Source organism: Ambystoma mexicanum, chromosome 5p, assembly GCF_040938575.1.
Source record: "Ambystoma mexicanum isolate Mex_15411 chromosome 5p, UKY_AmexF1_1, whole genome shotgun sequence".
NCBI lineage: Eukaryota > Metazoa > Chordata > Amphibia > Caudata > Ambystomatidae > Ambystoma > Ambystoma mexicanum.
The window spans coordinates 686475246-686490779 of NC_090930.1; positions in this window are offsets into that span (position 1 = coordinate 686475246).

Genomic DNA, 15534 nt, shown 5'->3' on the forward strand with positions numbered 1-15534 from the left:
ATGATATGATAGGTTATTTATAACGCACTTGATACCCAGAGGTTTCTAAGCGCTGACCCGAAGACCGAACATGTGGTGCTCCATGTGGTCTTGCTTCCAAGGTGAGCACGTTGCACCTGAGCTATCCTCCCGAGACGATACACATATAATGGTTGCATAAATGGAAATTTACCAGGGAACGTGGAAAACAAGGAGGCCACAACTAAGGCGGGGAAATGCATGCTACGAAGATGCAAATGTTCTAAATGGAGCTGCATAGAAGGGCTGTCAAGAGAGAAAGAACATGGAAGAATGGGGGCAGTTGGGGTACATGTTAACGAGCATACAAAAAACGTGGCCAAGAGCTTCACGTAAGAGGCAGGTTCTTTGCTAAAGGAAGGAGGTGTCAGCACAGACCTTCAGCAACACCTTTATCACTGGGATGTGGGAAACGTAATCTTGCTACTCACATAGGTGCTAAATATTGTATTATTTTTTTTGTCCTTTATTGTGTATTGCCATAAGAAATGCAAGCCACCCTCACCTACATTGCAAATCTAAGGTGATAATCAGCGAGATCCCTGTTGTTGAGCCCCAAGAGTGGGGACCAGTCTGAGGCACAGGGAAATTGAAGCCATATTGTGTTCTGTTGGCTCCCCCCATTTTTTTTGTCTTCTTACATTTTTCATAAAATTAATTTGACATTGCCGTATCTACAGTTTAGATTTCACTGGGCAACGATCTACGTTTTTGTTTTGCTGAATTATGTACAATTATTTTTTGTTTGTTGTATGTTAATTGCCAGTGTCCCATTTTTAGAATTAGATGAAAGTAGGCTGCATTATAGTGCCAACCAATTTTGCTAAATTACCACGATTTTGTAAGTGCATTATATTACAATTGTTAGTGTTACAATTGTTAGTTTTAGCTGGAAGTCATAATACTGTATTGCAAGGATGCTGTACTCGTGTGATGATACAGTGCATTAGCTAACTGTTTCCCTTCGGTTGAGAATTCTTCAGTCAGGCTTTGCCGACCTGTCATACCTGCATCAAAGGGATGAAGGCCTCTGTCTCTCCGCTTAGATAGCACCGGTGTGCCACCACATGCTGATATCCAGTGAAAAAGACTGATTACTAGGATACACCAATATTTCTATCAACCATATTCTTATTCGACCCATACAGCGACCCTTCGTCACTGGGCCCCGGCTGGCTATTGTGGATCCGGAAGTTCGAAATGGCGTTGGACTGCAAAGACATCACAACGCCCAGGAAAATGAGGTTGCACTTCCTATTCAATGTGGGTCTGATATATCTTAGTTATATCGCGCTCGTACACAAGTGTTTCAGAGCGCGACCAAGCAAAGGGAGGGGAACAAGGGAGAACAAAAAATAAAAACAACGATCTTGCTAGGCCCCGTGACATTAAGCACACGCAAGTGCATGGAGAAGGGAAAAGGGGAAAGTGCATGGAAGTGGGAGAAGTCGAAAGTGCAGAACAAAGGATAGAAAAGAATAAGTTAAATAAATGAATACATACAGGCAATAAAAAAGTGGTAGTGCAGCCAGCAAGTGGCAAGTGTAAGATTAGTCAGATAGGGTATATCTGCTAAGTGCTGAGGAAGAGTGGGGGACTGTATGGGTACAGATACAGAACCCAGTGCAATGAGAGGCCCGGAGGCAGTGCAGGTGCGAGGCAGGGTGAGCAGGTAACTGGGCCCGAAGGACAGAAGGTGTCCAGGTGCACAGTGTCAAGAGAGAAAAACAGGTCAGCAGGGGAGAAGAGAGGCAAAGGCGGAAGCGAAGAGGAAAGTCTTGAGGTGCTTCTGGAACCTGAGATGGTTCTCCTCAAGTTTCAAGGTGGCTGGTAGGCTGTTCCAAAGGGAGGCCCCAGCCGAAGACAGAGATCTGCCCCCAGCTCGTTTCTTTGAAAAACAACTGCGACGTCCTGCGCATTTTCAACTCACTGGTAATCGGGGATGGTTCAGACATATACCAATTGGCCAAAGACGCCCTCACAGCCCATTTTATGCCACAATTGAATCCGGACTATGAGACTTTCATATTCTGCACCACCATTCAGACAGAGGATGAAACACTTGATGCCTACCATACGAGGCTCAGAAAGCTCGCACTCTCGTGTGAGTTCGACAACGCCAAGAAGGAGATAAGACACCAAATCATCAACGGCATGCAATCTGAGAAACTACGCAGAATGGTGCTGAGCGAAAAGGGCATTTCCCCAGCCAGGATCCTCGAGTATGGGCGTCAAAGAGAACTGTCACACGCGAGGGTGGCACATATGAACACCACCCTGCAGAAGCTCCAACTGATGTCGACGACGGCGACAATAGCCCACATCGCCAACAGCCAACAGCCGAGAGAAGATCTCAACGAGACAAACACCTCACCTCAGTGGCAGTCTATAATTCCAGGACCCACTGAATGTGGATGGTGCAGAGGCATACGTCATGGACGAATAAACTGCCCAGCACAAGGAACCATGTGTGGAGCGTATGGCCGGAAAGACCACTATGTGAGATGAGAGTCTGCAGATCGTCAGGGCAATCACAACTCCCTCTGCCACAACAAGAAAAAGGAACCCCCAAGAAAAAGAAACAGGCTAACGCTCGCTGCGTCGAAACTGCCAACTCATCAACTGACAAAGCAGGTGATGATGACTGTGACATAACAAAGGATGCAGAAAACGCACAAATGAGAAGGGGGAGAAAAGTATACCTAGTCTCAGCACTTGAGCACAGAGGCAGGGAGTCGCCAAAGAAACGAAGAAGACGAAAATGCCTAGTGGCCATACAGGGCCAAGAGACACAAATGACAATTGACACTGGGGCATCTGTGAATGTCATGCAAGCAACAATGTTCCAGAAGCTACTTCTCCGCCCTGTCTTAAAACCAACAGACACACTGTTATTTGCCTACGGGTGCAAGACCCAACTACCAGTGGAGGGACGCTTCAGAACAACACTCAACAGAGGCGACTGAATCCTAGTCAAAGGTAGATGTCGTCAACGGAGGCATCAAATGCCTACTAAGTGGGGATGCGGCAGAGGAACTGGGACTGATCCATTTTATCTGTGACATAACAGACCAGACTGACATCACCAACCTTCTCAAGAATTACCCTGGCTTCCTCAAAGGCATTGGATGCCTGAAAGGCAAACCTATAAAGCTCCACATTGAAGAATCAGTACAGCCCCGAGCAGTGCGCCACAGAAGGACTCCATTCCACATGAGAGGCCAAGTTGAAAAAGAGCTACGTGAACTTGAAAAGGCAGGAATCATAGATGAAGTAACTGGGCCGACATGCGCCTTCCAAACGCAGCAATTAAGAGGGAACGACACATCACCCCCACACTCAACAAAATTATCACGGACCTCACAGGGTCGAAGGTATTCTCTAAAATGGACCTCAACGCTGGATACCATCAGCTGAAGCTGCATCGTGATTCCAGAGATATCACAACTTTTTCCACGCACCTGGGCCTACGCCGGTAAAAAAGGCTAAGCTTCGGCATCTCATCAGCAGCAGAAGTCTTCCAGCAGGCCATCCAAGAGGTGATACAGGGCATCCCAGGAGTGCTGAATGTCAGCGATGATATCCTCATCCATGCCAGCGGCAGACACGAACACATGGGTCGCCTCGACACGGTGCTCAGCAGACTGGAAGCAGCAGGCCTGACCATCCACCAGGAAAAGTGCAAATTCAAGCAGGAAGAAATCACTTTTTTCGGGTACGTGTTTAACAGTGCAGGGGTATCGGCCGACCCTCAAAAGGTCACAGACATTAAGGAAGCCTCTCCCCCAATGACACCCACGGAAGTACGCAGCTTCTTGGGAATGGCGACATACTGCTGGAGGTTCATCCCCAACCTGGCAACAATGTGTGAGCCGCTCAGAGAACTCACAAAATCCAGCCCGAAATGGGCCTGGAACCCCAACTGTCAGGAGGCATTCCAGCAGATCAAAACATCCCTCTCAGCCGAGATAACTATATGTCGACGCCAGCCCCGTCGACCTCAGGGCCATCCTCATTCAAGATGCTCGAACAGGAGAAGCAAGACCAATTGCCTACGCATCCCGCGCCCTGACCCCAACTGAACAACGATACTCACACATTGCAGTGTTGTGGAGATGGTGCCATTTTCACATATATCTATATGGATGGAAGTTCAGGGCCTACACGGTTCACAAGCCACTCATCCCCATATTCACGGGATCCTCCTCACACCCCTCGGCCAGGATAGGGACGTGGCTGCTACACCTGCAGCAATACGAATTTGAATTAACTTACCAACCAGGAACCAACAACCCTGCGGACTTCCTATCCAGGCACCCAAGGGCAACCACCCCAGGGGAAGTGTATGTGGTGGAAGAAACCTGAGGAGCACATATGCTAGGTCATGCACACCATGAAACCCAAAGTGGTCAGCACCGAGGATATCATAGAGGCCACCCAAACTGACCCATGTTTTGACCTAGTCAAAGACTCCATCATATCATGCAAATGGAAATATTTCCTCTGAAACGTACACAACCGCACACCCGCAGCCGGAGACTTCCTCACAGGCATGTTCCCGATCTGACAAGACCTATCGGTCACCAGTGGAGGACTAAGCCTGAGAGGGGCACGAATCATGATCTACAGGACAGAATCATAGTGCTGGCACATGAAAGCCACCAAGGCATGGTCAGGACCAAAGCCAGAATCTGACACCGAGTGTGGTTCCCACACATCAACACCAAGTTGGAACAACTCATAACAGCTTGCCTCCCCAGCCAAATCACAAGTGCACCGCCAAACCCTGAACCCATGCAGTCGGCAGAGCGGGGGTCCTCAAGATGGGACACTATCATCATCAACTTTTGCATAGTCCAGTCCAGGAAGGAACGTATCTGCTAGTAGCCATCGACGACCATTAAAGATACCCGGAGGTAGAAATTGTCATCCACGGCAGCAGAAATGGTAATACCAGCCCTCGAAAAGATGTTTGCCACACATGGCCTACCACGACGCATAATAATTGACAACGGTCCACCATTCCAATATACGGAGGTCAGGAAGTCTCGGATGACATTAGCGACTGTGGTGTGACAACAGTCAGCTGTGCAGTCAGTTGCAGCTCGAGGGGCTCAACTGGCTCGAAAATGTCCTTTGAGGCAGACACTGGTTGGTGCTTGTCGATGCACTCCTCGTAGCTTCTTCACTGGGCTTGTGTAGTCCTCTACGGCGGATGGCCCAAAGCTGAGGAGAGTGTTGCAGGCAATGGCCTTGTCCTTGGTTTGGTTCAGAGACACTCTGGCACTCCCCACCTGGATTCAATATCTCCCTCTGTTTCCTGGGAGATGTTTAGTATTAAGGATTTCAATCGGGCGACACACACCAGACCAGGACCCTTGCTCTTAGCCTTGGATGTAGCACGCAATTGGAATGTTTTCTCTTTATTTTCTGCAAATTCAATTTGTGATGGCACACAACCCATCTCACACCCCCTTTTTCAAATACCCTGGGTCCCAATGGACCATGAACCAGGCCGTTTGGTGGGAATGCAATATTTATTTATTCTAAAATTCAAAGAAATCAAACAAATTTTAATATTGGAAAGCAATCACCAATGGGGTGATAATTACAATGAAAACCACTGAAATACACTTGGTTAAATTTCTACAAGAACATATCCAAAGCACAAATGAATAGGAGCAGTTTTGCAATATGGGTAGATAGCATCTGAGTTAAGATTTCCCCTACAATGCTCTCCCAAACCCCTGTAAATCGAATTTGGAGTGGATAGAAAGAAGAAGCAGGGAGTCAGGGATATGAGATAGCAAACGGAACCAGAATCCGAGCTTCCCAGACAAAATAAGAGTCAAAACAGATTTTAAAGCCCTTTGCAATGGCATAAAGTGACACTCGGAATTTGACAAATAATTAATGAATGTGTGGTTAAATCAATGAGGCAAATATGATTTCTCACAATATCAGGAATGTATAAACAGTAGCAACCACAAGGCAAGGTATCAACAATAGGCATACAGTTCAAAAGCAAGTTGAAAGTAAGAACACAATGCAGCCGAATCACACGTTGGAAAGTTGCATGTTTCTCAATTGTAGTTTTAAATGTCAAAAACGTTTTTTTAAGAAAAATGGGTGAAATACTCGAAATCGGAATGCGGTTTTTGGGCTGGGGAATAGATGCACATCACAGGGACAATATAGAAGTCAAAGGATGGCTATAGCTGAAGAATTGGATGAGATTTGCAAGATAAAAGGTGGTTAGGTTTTGGAAAAATAAAGCTGTTAAAGAGAGAAAATCGGTTTGGAAAGAAAAGGACAAAGTTTGCTGATACTAGATTATCAATAAGATAGCGCTGCCCATGAAACAGATTAAGCGGCCGGATTAACCTGCTCCACGCCATGTTTCTCTTTATGTGGAAATTACTTAAATTATTCCAAATATTACTAAAGAGTTACAAAATGGGGTGAATGAAAGAATGGCGCTAGCACTATGATTCAAGGACAGGATGCACAAAGAATTCTGACAGTTGAACCAATTACTAAGGCATAGATAGGGTTGCTAAGAGAGTGGAACAAAGACAAAGTATCAAGATGGGGTAGGCTATGTTGCTATGGGATGGGAATACTCACAATCCGCTTTTGAATTTGGGATTAGGAACAGTCAGCTGGGTTCTGGACTCCAAGACTCGGGTCACCAGGTAGCGGCAGAATATCCTAGCAGAACAACAGCTGGGCCTGTCTGATCACTGAATAGCAAGTACAGCTGGATGGCAGGAGCACTGCGGACATGCAGTTAGTGGGCAAAAAGTCTGTCTGGTCACAGGATGCTCCCCAAAAGGGTACCACAGCTTTTCCCCTTTGTTCTTGGGGTTTTTAGTGGGATTTCTGGATCAAGGCCTTGCTGGATAGGGTCAGCTATGCTTTGGCCTTGCAGTGGAATCAGGAATCTGGCAAGATGGATGTAGACATGACATCAGCTTTATTATGTGGCTTTACAATGCATAGGATCATCCCACAATTACTTTAGTTAAATCATTCTTCACATAACTCACATGTTTAGGCAATTGTGGCCTTTTTACAAATTATCCAGGCAGATTACATATTTCACATGACAGTCCAACTCTCTAGTTTGTAAGACTTTGTTTCGTCCATCTAATAATTTTTTGTCATTTTCAGTGATAAATGTTCGACCTAAAATTCGATAACTTTATACATGGGTATAGATTATCATAAGGCATGTAAGTATTGAATTTCACAGTGGTATCAGGTACACATTTCTCAAAATATCCAATTCTCCGCCATTTCTGTTCCCAATATGGCAGTGATGGCTACTACATCTTGTTTAAAAGCCACAAAAATTACATTAAACTGTAAAATGTTTACATTCCTGCAAAGTCCTGTTGCAGAGATAAAAGTCTTAAAAGTTTATTAATAAAACAGTCTTTTGAAACAAATGGTCAGCATTATCTCCCAAATAAGGGCATAGCTTACAAGGCTGCTCTTGAGTTGGCTTTGAAGCTCCCAGTAAAAGTTGCGAGGACATGTGATTTCCTATTTCACACGCATGTGTCCCAGAATATCTATTGGAAGAGGCCTCTGCCCAGACAAAAGTCTGATGGGCATGGGATGTTTAGTGCTTTTGGTCCATTCAAAGTTTTCAGAGGTAGCAATTTGCATGAATGTATCCTAGAATATATTATAGTTCCTTATCTCGGGGGTTATGCCACGCCTGTTGTCAGCTAAATGTCTCTTGAGCCATGGCAGAAAACCTCTTTGGGTTGATTTCCCCAGTGTAGCCACTGCCATTTTTTCTTTATTTTAGTTTATTTTGTTTTGAATCAGAAGCAAGCCTGTTCAATAAAATGTCCCATATGTTTCTTTGAAGCATTGATTTTTGACATTTTGTAACCCAAAAGACAAGTGTTTTCTTGTGCGGCTGGAAGTAAAGCTTCTGTTGATTTCCCAGCTCCGGCCTGACACAGCCTGTCATGCAGGAATAATGCTCTCTTCTGCTAGAGCACAATCTGGATATGGATGAGCATGGCAGTGCCTCATTGTTAAAAGCAGTGTGATTTTGAACAGATGAAAATAGCGTCAGGGCTGCAACCTTTTGAATGTAAAATATTCCATTTTCACTGGGAACCTTTTAGCAAACAGCAGAGCAGCACTGTTTTGTTTTCAATTTGCTTCTGTTGGTGCATACAAGAACACACACTGACAGCCTTTCTCAGTGTGCTCCCAGTTTCAACTCGCCCAATAGTTGTTTGGCAAGGTGGTGCAGCCATCATTTTGTAGATGCAAAACGCAGTTTTGATGTGCGGCAAAGGTGCTCCAAGGAGCCAGCGCAGCCATTTTGCTGTTAACTGTTGAAGTGCAGCTTGATCATGGATGGGAATTCTGCTGAGTGGGTCAATGTACCCCACAAGTTACCCCCCCAACTCTTCTAAACATTTTGTCGAGGGAGAATGGGGCAAAGTGGGGGTCATCAGTAGGGCAAAGTGGGGTTCATCAGGTGGAGTCCTTCCATCAATGAGCGATACGCCATGATCCTTCCGTTGACTCTCGGAGTGTGGGGCGACACACGCAGCTTTCCCTTAGGTCTTTCTTTGTGGGGTGGAGCGACACCCCCAGATTTTTCTTCGATCTCTTCTTTCCAGGTCCCCGGGGAGGTCCTCTTTGGTCTGTAAAGGGCACAACCAGTACAAATCTATTGAATAAATCAGAACCGGTTACTAAATTTTCCCACTCACTGCCTTCCAGGAAGGTTGACAGCAGTGGGACACACATGCATTCAATTATTACAGTGCTTAGATGATAAAGACAAATGATCACTCACAAGACACAGATAACCATTTATTTGACTAGAATTTTTGGGAATCCCTTTTGTCCTGACAATGAAGAAAAATACTCCCTGTTAAATAATTATAACTATAAACCTACCTGTTCCCTTCTGGTTCTTCTTTTTATGGTTCTCATTCTCCAGATGTCTCCTCTATTTGATTTTCTCTGGGCTCCTCAATTAGCTGCAAAGTGTGCCTAGGGTGACAACTTTTTAACTGATTAATATGGACCCATTTCTCTTCTGTCAGCTCTCCTTTGGAGATGCGGATTCCGTAGGCGACAGGTGAAATTTTATCTACAATTTCAAAAGGTCTGCAACAGCTAAAGAGAAATTTCCGCTCCTTGGTCTGGTTCCTTTGGAAATTGTACAAGTAGACCCTGTCTCCTACTTAGTATTCCTTTCTAGTTGTTTTTAAGTCATATTGAGTCTTCATCCCCTCTGCTGATTCTTCCAGATTCCGTTGAGCGTACGCAAAAGCATGTTGAAGGTGTTTTCTTAGATTCTCAACCTACTCATGTGTTGTGGAGACGTTTATCAGTGTCTGCTCTTGTGTTCTGTAGAGCAGATGCTGAGGTAGCATCATCCTTCATCCAGTAATTAGCTCAAATGGAGACATCTTAGTCACAGAGGAAGGTGTAGATCTGATGGCCATCAGGACAAGCGGTAATCAGATGTCCCAACTTGGCCCAGAATCTGCCACAAACTTTTTTAGAATGCTCACAATGGTTTTATTGTACCTCTCAACTCACCCACTAGAGGTCTGGCTGTATGCAATGTGAAGTTTTCTACCCCAAGTATCTCCCACATCTTTGTCATCACTTTTCTGGTGAAGTGACTATCTCGGTCTGACACAATCCTTTGGGGTAGGCCAAAACGCGAGATGATGTGATTGATCATCATAGCAGCTGCTGTTTCTGTCTTGAAATTTGGGACCGGGAGACATTCCACCCATTTGGTAAACTGTTAACATGTACTTGTTCACCCTAGAGGAGCGAATCACGGGCCCGATGAAATCTACTTGTAAATCTGACAAAGGCAGTGTCATACCCCTCTTCTGGAGGGGAGCTCGGTGTGTGAGTGAAGTTGGGTGAAATTGTGCACATACAAGATACCCCGTCAAATATTGGTCGAGGTCCTGCTCCATGTGTGGCCAGTATGCTATCTCCCGCAAGATTTCTAGGTAGTGTGAAACCCCCAATGACGGGGTGTGGCCGCGTCATGGGCGTGACTAAGCATGAGGCTTTGGAATGAGGTAGGCACCACCCACTGGTCACAGCCAGATATGGATCTCCTTAACAACCCGTCTAGGATTCGGCACATTTTTGGACACTTCATCAACACTCTGAGGTCCTCTTTCCCAATGTAATCAGTATCCGTCAGAGAAAAGTTCTCAGGGTCCTCAATGTATTGATAAAATCTTCCAATAATCAGAACCCCTTTTTGTGCCGTGATTAAATCAGCATCTGGGGTCTCCTTACTTCTCTGGGCAATTGAGAGTTCATTGTGAGCATTTATCTGGGACCTAGTGATAGCAGTGGCCTGGATTTCCCCCAACAGGGAATCAATCTCAAAGAGATCCCCCTGGGTGGCTCTGGTTTTGGCCAGCTGATCAGCTAGGTTGTTTCCAGTTTTGTCTGGCCTCTCTATTCTGGAATGACCCTTGATCTTCTTCCAATAGATGGTCATCCCATTAGAGGTGACCACATCAATATTTTGTATTAACTTGCCATGTTTAAGCGGTTCGTTATTAGCACATAGCATGCTTCTGGTTTTACAATTAACCAGGTGCTCCACAAACCCGTTCCAAACATAATCTGAGTTGGTGATTATGACCAGTTTGTGGAGTTGGTGTTGGAGAGCAGTGAGGATGGCTCGATGAAATGCCATCAACTCCACCACCTGACTACTGCAGGGACCGATTTTGTACCCAGCAGATGGTTCCGGGGCATCATTCACTCAGGCATACCCAACACCGGCTACCAGTTCCTTTTCACCGTTTTTGTCAACATGGTAGGAGCATCCGTCTACATAAACTCTGGCCATTCCCTGGCATTTGTCTTCTTCATAGACTTTGTGCGGGGAATATTCAGGTATACATTCATGTTGTCCTGGGTTTTAAGACTTTCGTCCTCGAGACAGTTTTCTCTGGCACAATCATGCAAGTCAGCCAGACGTTGCGCGAGAGGACTCTTCTTGTTTTGGCCATATCTGACCTCCACAGGAAAGCCTTGCATTGACGAAATCCAGGAAGGTATTCTGGAATTACTCACTTTTCTGGCCCGGATTCTGTCATTTTAAAGCTATTGCAAAGGCTGGTGTGGAGTCTCCACTATGATGTGTTCCCCCTGGATGAACGGGTGGTAATTTTTCAATGCCCATACCGTTGCCAGGAGTGCCTTCTCACAATCGTTGAATTTTTCCTCCACAGGGGATGAAGTCTTGCTTGCATAGGAGATGGATTTATTGACCTTGTCATGCTTTTGATATAATACTGCTGTCAAGCATGTATTCGAGAACCCTGTCTCCAAGAACTCCTTGTTTTTGACAGGGTAAGCTAGACAAGGCGCTTGTGAGAGACTTCTTTTGAGTTGCTTTACTACCTCTGCTTGTTCTGGACCCCACTCTCACTTGACCCCCCCTTCAACAGATGGATCAGGGGTCTTGTGACCTCTGCATAATCCTCAATGAACTTCCTACTGTAATTAGTCAGTCCAAGGAGGCTTCTTATATCACACAGAGTTGTGGGGTCTTTTAGTTTTAGGAGTGCTTCCACTTTCTTTTCCTGGGTACAGAGACCCTCAGGAGTTATCTCATGCCCCAAGAAGTTGACACGGGTCCTGCATCACTGTGCCTTTTGGAAGGACAGTTTTGCTCTGGCAACCCTCAACTGGGGTCATGAAATAACGAATTTCCGCTACATGTTCCTCCACAGTTGAATTTTTATCAGGACATCATCCACATAGTGCAGGTTACCCATTTCACCCGAGTCGGGCATGGCCTTATGTAGAAAGATGTTGAATTCATTGCCACAGTTTATATATCTGAAGGGAGTCCGGGTCCACGTGTACTGCTGCCCCCCGAAGCTAAAGACCAGCTTGTATTGGTCCTCCCTACTAACGGGCATGGTCCAGTATCCATTTGTCAGGTCAATGGCATTGTATACCTTTGACCCCCTGGATCTGGGCCAGTCCTTGGTCAATATATGGGAGAGGCCATCGGGACATGTGGACCTGTTTATTTAGCTCCCAAAGGTCTGCACAGAGTCTCCATTGGCCATTTGGTTTTAAAATCCCCAGCACCGGATTATTAAAGGTGTTGTGTGCTCGACGAATTATCCCACAGGACTCAAAGTTTTTGATGATTTCCGTCAGGGACTCCATGGATGCGAGAGGCAAGTGATATTGCTTTGCAAACATAGGAGTCATCCAGGGTCCGTGGGAATTGGTGTAGTATGGATCTTGGTGCGACCACAGTCGTGCGAGTCCACAGCAAAGAGATCTTGGAAATCTAAGAACAGACCCGCTCTTCAACCATTTGCCTGAATACTAGAAATACTTCTGGTTTTGCTATCTCAGCGGCCTCCTCCAATTGGGTGGAGAGGTCTCTGGTTAGCTTATTGACCTGGACAGAGGGTTTCAGGTAGGAGAGGCTGTCATTGTGGACCTGGAATATCACCTCATCCTGCCTGATGTCACAAGTCACCTCTTCCTCACCGTAAGGGCAGGAAGAGTACACCAGGAGATTCCCCCCTTGCCGGGTGAAGATCCTGTCTGGTGGTAAGTCATTGTCACCGTCATTGTCAAAACAGTCATTGGGGATTGGTCCTATCAGTTAATGTCCTAGATCCATAAAAAAATGTTGGTCATCAATCGACATTCCAATAATGGTGCCTGCGGCCAGAGTGATACTCCTGAGGTCTCTGTTATCCATCATTATTGGATTGGTGTTGCGTTCTACATTGACTAATGGGGTTGGGTTTAACCCCAACCCCTGCTGTTGGAGATGGGCATTGAGGTGTACATATGCGTCAGGATTTTGCAGTTTCTGTCCTCTTTTAATTTTTAATCCAAGAGGAAATTGTCGGGTCCATCCTGGGATGGTGACCTCCTCTCCAATTTGAACTTCAACCGCATACGGCAGCAATTGAGCTAACTAAAATGCTTTTTCAGAATCATCAAAGCCCATGGGATTGCCCCCTAGTCGGGACCAGGCTTTGTAATTAATAAGGTACAAATTAATGGCAAACCGATTGAAAATGTCACTGCCTAAATAGAATGCAGCAGGGACATCTCGTGCGACCCAACAATTATGTTCTATGCTTTTGTTACCTATAGAAAATTTTAGCATACACCTGCTAGACAGGAGATGTTTGGAATTGGGAAATCCAGGCCCATTTACCACTTATCGATCAATTTAAATGTGAGAATGGCTGGATCTTTTGGGAGCTTTCTGAACATGGCTTCGCTGATGAAGCTCTTTCCGTTGTTCACGCACACTCGGGCAAGAACAGACTCCTTCCCCTCATTTAAATGAAAAGGGATGGACAACTGTTCTCAACTTTTCTGAATATCAGCTACACTTTGAGCTGGTTTCTCATCACTTTTGACTATCGAATTGGGATTTTCAGATTGTGAATCAGTATAACATTTCAAAATATTTCCTTTCAGTGTGGAATGCCACTTAAAACTGGAAGGAAGGTTGATTTTCAGGAATGGAGAGGGGTTCCCATCCTCAGTTTGTTGTCCTACAGCAATTACTGTCACGTGAGGTATTTGATTGTTCTGGAAATGAAACTCAATATGATCAGATTTTTGTTCAACCATGTGGCGTGTGCCATTTAAACTAACATGGTTGACACTCTGTTTTAATTTTATTGCCTGTTTATCTGAGTCCAGAGGACCTTGTTCACACAGTCTATTAGGGGGGACAACCTGCACAGGATGTCATTCCCTAGCAGACAGGGTGTTCCCTCTGGAGTCACGACTATGACTGAGTGTTTCACCTTATGTCGCCCGATTTTTATTTCCAAATCCGCAATTTCATTCCCGTCAAAGTTTTGGAGTTGTCCAGGAAGAGGGATGAGAGGGATCTGGTGTCTCTCCCCCCTTCCTGAATTTAGCTGCTCAAAGGCCCTTTATGACAGAAGAGTGGGTTGGGATCCAGTGTCCACCATTGCTGAAATTGGACATTGCCCTTGCACTTGAACAGGGGCATAAAACCTCCCCCTTTTCTCCCCAAGTGGGCAAAGGTAATGTGCATTTTGGGCAAGCAAGGGGGAGCAAGGTGGTCAATTTCTTTATTTTGGACTCCGACATGGTGGCGTTTTGGACAATTTTCTGTGCCGGAGTCTGGGAATCTGTAATGAAAATTTGGCATCCTGAAATAGTGGAGATTTTGGAAACCCCTGTTTCCCTTAGCTCTGTGCTGCCCCCGCTTATCGGGTGGCAGTCACTGCAACCAATTTGTGGGGAGGATCCCTCCATTACTATTTGTTTCTCAGGATGACTATTCTGGGGTCAGGGATGGGTGACTCTGAATCCGTCCCCACACCCATCCAGTCTTCATTTAGATCTCTTGGGACCCATTTTTCTTTTGCAGGAGTTTCCCTGTCCCTGAAGGAGATTTCTTTCTCAAAATCCTCTAAGGATTCTTCCCCTTCAAACTGGAGGACACTGACTTCCTCCACAAAATGGGCCTTCTTGATGTCTATTTCTCCTACCCACCGTCTGTTCCCTGGGTTGCAGATTTACAGGGACAAGAGATTTTTGTTCCTGTTCCGAGGTGTCATGGGGCTTTTCACGGGTTAGAAAGGAAGCTTCCTCTAGGGCTTTACACCCCCCTTCCTCCTGTGCCTCCTTCTCTGGAACTGGTGAATTGTCGGGGTTCTCTCTCCGTCATTGTTCTGGGGTGCCAGACCCTTGGTTTGTGTGGTTCTGAGCCGCCATGTTCATCTGAGGGTTTTGCTGAGCCCTCAACATGCAACCCAGATCCTGTGTGATGTTCTAGACCTGGTGCTCCAGTTGGGACACCCGTTCAGGCTGGTATGGGGGTCTCTGTTCATATCTAGGTGGTTCATGGGAAGGGTAACTATCCCTTCTACCGGAGTACCCTAGGAATTGTAGATTTTGGTAACCCTCCACCATTAGCCTCCCCTCTCCCAAATTGGGCAGTCTGGGCTCCTGAAAGCGGGGAAAGAAAGGAGGGTTGTCCTACAGGTTGGGGTTTTGTGGATACCGGCGAAAGAAACAACCCAGTATTTGGGGGATTACTGCCCTCCTGGGGGAAGTTAGGAGGGAAGTTTCCCAGGCAGTACTTACCCGATTGGATCCCCCCTTGGGCTGGGGGAGTCCATACGTACCCCAACATCGGTCGGTTGCCCTTGTATCTGGGACTTATATAATCATTAGAATTAGGGGTCCCATTGGTGGGATTGCTTCCCTGACCGCCACCTGTTTGTGATTGGCCTAAAGGCATTCTTGGCCTCTGGTTTTGCTGGTTTGGGATTGGTGCATTTTTAGGCTCCCCTATTTCTAGGTCCAAAATAGGGGCAACCTTCATCTCTGCAACCTTACCAGCAGCAGGGGTGTTGGTTGGCTTGGTGTTTTTAAGCTGATTTTAATTTTCTGCAGGTTTTTGGACTTCATATATCCGGGTAGCCTGCTCTATTACCCAGTCCA